General features: G+C 38.4%; 1 long non-coding RNA gene across 1 annotated transcript; it reads left to right on the plus strand.

Moving 5' to 3' along the window:
• Positions 1–863: 863 nt before the first annotated feature.
• LOC113287567 lies at positions 864–6434 on the plus strand. The gene is made up of 2 exons (XR_003330140.1): positions 864–1016; positions 5960–6434. It is a non-coding gene; the product is annotated as an uncharacterized LOC113287567 (long non-coding RNA).
• Positions 6435–6700: the final 266 nt, after the last annotated feature.

The raw sequence follows: 6700 nt of genomic DNA on the forward strand, positions 1-6700 counted from the left end.
GGCCATATCAAATAACCAATCTTGATGTAATCTGTGTTACCTCGTGGTTCCGTTCCATTCCTATCCCCTGTCGTGAACTCCGTTATATCACCACTTGGTTCTCTATTCAGGGTCTTTTATCCAATATGCAAAATGAATCGGTAGTATCCCAAATAGCCGATAAGGTAGGAATGGTTCTCTGCAAAAGACCAGAAAACTGTATCACTCTTGAGGATGGAACAGTTAAAATAAAAGCAATAATCAACATAGAAAGACCCCTTGTTAAGCAAGTTATTGTCTCAGTTTGTGGTTCACCTAGAACTACCATTAACTTTGGTTTTGACAACCTTTCCTTTCCTTTTTGTATTTACTGCTTCCGTTTTGCTCACCGGATTGATCTTTGCCCTATTCTTCATAATGGTATGCTCAATGATATTCATGACCAAAGGCTTGAGTCACTAGTTTCTGAGGACGCTGCGGATAGTTCATATGATGGGGTTTTAAATTCTAATCAGGTAGTGGAATTTTTCGAGAGCCTCTCAGACTGTAAGTCTGCTTTGAAAACTAACTTGGCTATCCCATCTAACCTCGTCTTAGATGGTGAACTCTTCATGTCCTGTTCTAGTACTTCTTCTTTCTTTGATGCCTCTGCATCTCCATCTGTGATAGGAAAAAGAGCCTTTGATTTGGGCGATATCTCTAGCCCTTCTTTCTCGCCGTTAAAAAAACTGTGATGTGGTTTTGGTGACAATTCTACTTCTAAGAAACGGTCTGGTGGGCCTGTCATTAGGAACGGCCCTTTTCCTAATTTGGTTCTTTCCCATAGCCCGACCCGATCCACTAACCCGAAAGCCTCTTTCTGTATGGTTATTGATGAAAGTGAGGGGATGGTTCTAGCAAAAACTCGAACTCTCCTCCTTCTGTTTCTATCTTTCTCGATCAGTATGGATCAAGTCTAAAAGATGAAGAGCTTTCTAGAGATGGAGTCGAGCACTGCAACTCTGAAGCACCGATCAAAGCAGGAGATGGATTCCATGGTACCCCTCTTATACCTTAACCAAATTTAATTTCAATCAGCTCTCTTGACCCCGATTTATTTATTTCTAATCCCTGGTTATCCACTATCTTCTATTGATTAATTTGCATACGCACAATATTTATTATATACTAATTGATACCTAGAATTAGATTTACCTTTCAGAATTCATCCAGGTAATGTTTTAGCTTAGGGCAACATAGACATACCAGTCACAAATTTTCAAAACTTAGAGAACCTTAATCTAGATTGATCTTGGAACTTAGGGACACAATCTGCAATGAATTGATTTCTAAGCATTTCTCTTTCCTTAGGGTTTATATTTGTAGAATTTAGAATTAAAATACTAAATTTCTTACTTTTCTTTAGAATCTGTTGAATTTCTAACTTTTTTTCTGTAGAGCTTTTGAATAATTAGGATATCTAGTTGTATGCCTATTTGTATGCTCTAGAATTTATATTTGTATGCTCTACAATTTATAGACTTATAGACCTTGTGTCCTGTTTTTAATTCTCTTGAAAGCATTTTTGGCTTAGCATCTTTAGACTTCTATCTTTCTCCTCTTCCCCTGCAGTTATCTTTTGCGCTCTCCCTGTAAGGTTAGAAGTTGTTTTCTTCGGAAATTTGTATTTATTAGTAATCTCAGTTTGATCTCTCCTCTTTTGGGACTTAGTTTTTTTCCCAACATCTTAGGTTTCCTTATTCTCTGCAGTTATCTTTTGCGCTCTCCCTGTAGGGTTAGAAGTTGTTTTCTTCGGAAATTTGTATTTATTAGTAATCTCAGTTTGATCTCTCCTCTTTTGGGACTTAGTTTTTTTTCCCAACATCTTAGGTTTCCTTATTCTCTTCTTCCTCAGTTTGATCATAGAGCTTTATAGTTCGTGCTCTGGTATTTGTTAGACATTATTTTTTTAGGAGAATTAGAATTGCTTAAGGTAATCCTTAGAGTCTTCAGTTGGTTAATTTAGGTTTTAATATAGTCATAGGTTTCTTGTTTTGCCTCTGCGCTCCTCTCCCATGAATATCCTCTCTTGGAACTGCCAGGGAATTGGCAATCCCACAACCTCCTCCCACCTGAACAAACTTTGTATACCCGCTAAACCAGATTTTCCCTTCCTCTCTGAAACTCGCTGCAAGGATGATATAGTTTCTAAAACTCTGGAAGCTTGTGGTTTTAGCAACCTCACCTTAGTCTCGCCTATAGGCCTATAGAGGGGATTAGGTTTAGCTTGGAATGATAATATTAATGTCCAAGTTCTCCACAAAACCCCTAGAATGATACATGTTTCTGTTAATAATGTGGATGCCTCTCAGAGTGAGACATTCATCACTTTCATGTATGGTAATCCCAAAAAGCATGAGAGGATCAAGGACTGGATTTGCATAGAAGATTTAGCTGATCAAATTGATGCTCCCTGGCTCATCAATGGGGACCTAAACGTTACCTTGTCAGCTGCGAAGAAATATGGGGGAGCTCCTTTCCAACAAGATTCCATTACAAACATCACTTCCATAATAGATAGTTGTGGTTTGGTGGATCTTGGTTTTATTGGACCAGTTTTCACTTGGTCTAACAAACAGGATTCTCACGTTAGGATTCAGGCAAGATTAGATTGAGCGCTGGCCAAGTATGATTGGCTAGCTGCAAACAAAAATGATACTCTTACTCACCTCCCTCCTATTGGCTCGGACCACTCCCCTATCTTCCTTAACTGCAAACATATTGTAGATTCCAACCCTATCCCTTGTAAATTTTTCAGCCTTTGGTTGGATATTCCTGAAGAGCTTGAAATTATCCAAAGGTGCTGGAATCAACCCATACTTGGTTCACCATCTTTTAAAGTATCTACTAAGCTTAAGCTAGTTAATAAAGACCTTTTGAAATGGAATAAAGAACTTTTTGGCAAAATTCAGACAAATATTAGAAATTCTTTAGAAACTATAAATATGATTCATTGCTCCAACCTTGATGGAACTAAAGATGACCTCATCCAACAGAAAATAAGAGATTTAGAAATTCTTTATAACCAGGAAGAACAACTTTGGAAAGAAAAATGTAAGGAAAACAACCTCAAATTCGGAGATAGGAACACCAAATATTTCCGCTCTTGTACTCTCAACAGACATAGGAAGAATAGAATCTCTATTCTAGCTGATTTGGATGGTACCATCCACAATACTCATAGCAAAATGCCTGCAATTCTTACCCAGCACTTCAAAACTATTTCTACAGAAAGCCCAAACCTTACCTCTCGTCCTGTTACTGACCTTTTTGAGACGGAAGTCTCAGCTGCTGAGAACCAAGCTTTAACAGTAACTCCTTCCCCCTCTGAAATCACTAGAGTAGTCAAGGCGTTAGCAACTGAAAAATCCCCGGTACCAGATGGGTTCAATGTTAAATTCTTTGTCCACCAATGACCTACTGTGAAAGAAGATGTCGTCGCTATGGTGCAACACTTCTTTCACACTGGGTATCTCCTCAAGGAGATAAACTCTACCTTTCTAGCCCTTATCCCTAAAATTCCTAATTCCTCGTCCCCAACTGACTTTAGACCTATCAGCCTTTGTAATACAACATACAAAATCATTTCCAAAATCTTGGCAAATAGACTCAAATCAATCCTCTCTAGAATTATATCCCCATTCCAATCTACCTTGCATAATAGGAAAATCACCGACAACATAGTTATGGCTCGAGGTTGTTTATAAAATGAAAAAATATAAAGGTAAAGGGGGGTTGATGGGAATAAAACTTGACATGAGTAAAGCCTTTGATAGAGTCAGTTGGGAGTATCTAATGGAACTTATGCAAAAGCTTGGGTTCAGTGAGTCTTCTCACTGATTCATCAATGCATTAGTACTCCCTCCATTGCAGTCCTTTGCAATGGATCACCTGGAAACAAATTTAAGCCAACTAGGGGCATTCGACAAGGAGATCCGTTATCTCCTTATCTTTTCATCCTTTGTATGGAAGGATTAACTAGGCTTTTAAGGCATCGAGAGACTGAAGGTAAAATACAAGGAGTCCAAGTAGCTCAAAACAACATCCCTATTACCCATCTTCTCTTTGTCGACGACTGCATCATATTTTCGAAAGCATCTCATGCTTATGCTAAAAACGTTCTAGATATCATCAATACCTTTAGCTTAGCGACTGGTCAAATGATAAATTTTCAGAAGTCAGGGATTTTCTTTAGCAATAAATTTCCTAACAGATTTGGGAAAATGATAATAAAAATTCTGAAGGTGCTGAAAATCAATATTACTGATAGTTACCTAGGTACTCCTTTATTCATAGGAGCCTCCAAAATTAAGATTTTTGATTCAATGATAGCTAGATTTAGAAGTAGATTTCAGAATTGGCGAGGGAGGTACCTTAGCCAAGCTGCTAGAACAGTGATAGTGGATTTTCTTTAGCAATAAATTTCCTAACAGATTTGGGAAAATGATAATAAAAATTCTGAAGGTGCTGAAAATCAGTATTACTGATAGTTACCTAGGTACTCCTTTATTCATAGGAGCCTCCAAAATTAAGATTTTTGATTCAATGATAGCTAGATTTAGAAGTAGATTTCAGAATTGGCGAGGGAGGTACCTTAGCCAAGCTGCTAGAACAGTGATAGTTAAATATATTCTCGAATCTTTACCCATATACCAAATGGGTTGTTATAAGATTCCGAAAAACATTACCAACCAACTCGTTTCCCTACAAAGAGATTTCTGGTGGGGAAACAAGGATGGTAAAAGGGGCTGCTTTTTAAAAGCTTGGATGGATCTCAACATTCCGACATCCCTAGGAGGGCTAGGCTTTATGGATTTAGAAGCTAATAATATATAGCGCAACTAGGAAGGCTTGCTTGGAATCTCCTAGACAACCCGGACTCGGTCTGGGCTCAAACTATGAAATCCAGCCATTTTAGTAAATGTAGACATCCACTTGACCCGAACATCAGCACCACAGGACCGTGGATTTGGTCTTGTATCCAACAAGGGCTTGAGATAATCAAACCCCACTGCATTTGGGAAATTGGCAATGGCCAATCGATTCATATAAAGTAGGACCAATGGTATCCTGGCACGTTAGAGTTTAGGAATGTCCAGATGCCTGATAATATCTTCTTATTTAGCCACCTCATTGACGCAACAAACCACTCTTGGAATGTTAATATCATCCACTCCATCTTTGAACAACATACTGTTCTTTCTAAATGTCAAATCCAAATCCGGCCTAATAGAAATGATACAATCAAGTGTAAATTAAAGCCGAATGGAAAATTCACCACAGCCTCTCTCTATCATAGCATCAAAAATATCGAGACTGTTACCAATTCTCCATGGGATAAAATTTGGAGTATGGAAACTGCCCCAAAATTTTCTTTATTTATCTTTAAATGCATGCATAATATGGTCCATATAGCTGCAAAACTCTCTAAATATACTGACATGCCAAACATATGCCCATTTTGCTCTAAACCTAATGAAACTTTGAAGCATATATTTATGGATTATCCTTTTGCTAGGAGTGTTTGGTTTGCCTCACCTGCAAACCCATTTGTGTCTGGTCCCCCTAACCTCTGTTTGCAGCAATGGATCTTAAACTGGAGCACCAACCCAGTTGGTTGGGATAGCACATGGGGACCTTGGAATGCTTTATGTGCAGCGGTTGTATGGTACATTTGGCGTGCGAGATGTGATAAAGTGTTCCAAGGAATCAACCCAAACCCCCAACACACTTGCACAAGAGCTGAACTATTTTGGAAAGATAATTGGAAGGCCAACCAAAGAACTGAGTGCAACCTGCAGTTGACAGCACCAAACCAAATGAAACATTGGAAATGCCCGGACTTAGGAACAACCAAAATCAATATTGCTACCACATATGATCAGTCCAATAAAATTATGAAAACTTTAATGATCCTAAGAAACAGGTTGGGTTTTTGCAGGGAAGTGCAGATCATGAGTTTCAGGGCGCTAAATAAGGATGTTGGAGAGGTGTTAGCGGCTATTGAGGCATGGCATTAGGGATTACAACTTCAAGCTCTCACCGTCGACATTGAAGCCAACAACTCCAACCTAATCAGACTCATCTCAGGACTTCCAAGTAGCATGGACTGGCAAGCTAAAGTTATGTGGGAAGATAGAATCTCGGATCCTCTAAATTTCCTTCTTTCTTCAAATTTTTTTATTTATTCTTCGGTTAGTAAATCTGCAATTCAGGCAGCAATTGCATTAGCAGCTGTTTCAGCTAATGCAACAACTACCTGTAACTATGTGGGTTACCCTCCAGCTTGTATTTTTCATATTTTAGATCGGGATAGATTGAGAAACTATGCTCAAGATTATCAAACCCATGTTTGTTTTGAATTTTAACTTAATCTAAGGTATTTTCTTATATAAAAAAAAAACAATCTTAACTTTCAGCATAATGCTTAACACGTTTGGCAAAAGGATACAAAAATTGTGGTTGGTGGATTTGTTGGATTATGATGAGAATATTGTTATTGTGAAGGCAGGTAACAGCCATACCATGCACTTGTAAAGTTAGCGGACAACACAGATAGGATAGCTTCACCAGTGTCATTTGGACCAGTAGGCCTCGGCATAACTCACCACCTTTAGGGAAAAAAGGTCACGAACTTACGATTATTTAGAATATTCTTACTACCTGTGACATTTGCTATGGG

Source organism: Papaver somniferum, chromosome 6, assembly GCF_003573695.1.
Source record: "Papaver somniferum cultivar HN1 chromosome 6, ASM357369v1, whole genome shotgun sequence".
Lineage (NCBI taxonomy): Eukaryota > Viridiplantae > Streptophyta > Magnoliopsida > Ranunculales > Papaveraceae > Papaver > Papaver somniferum.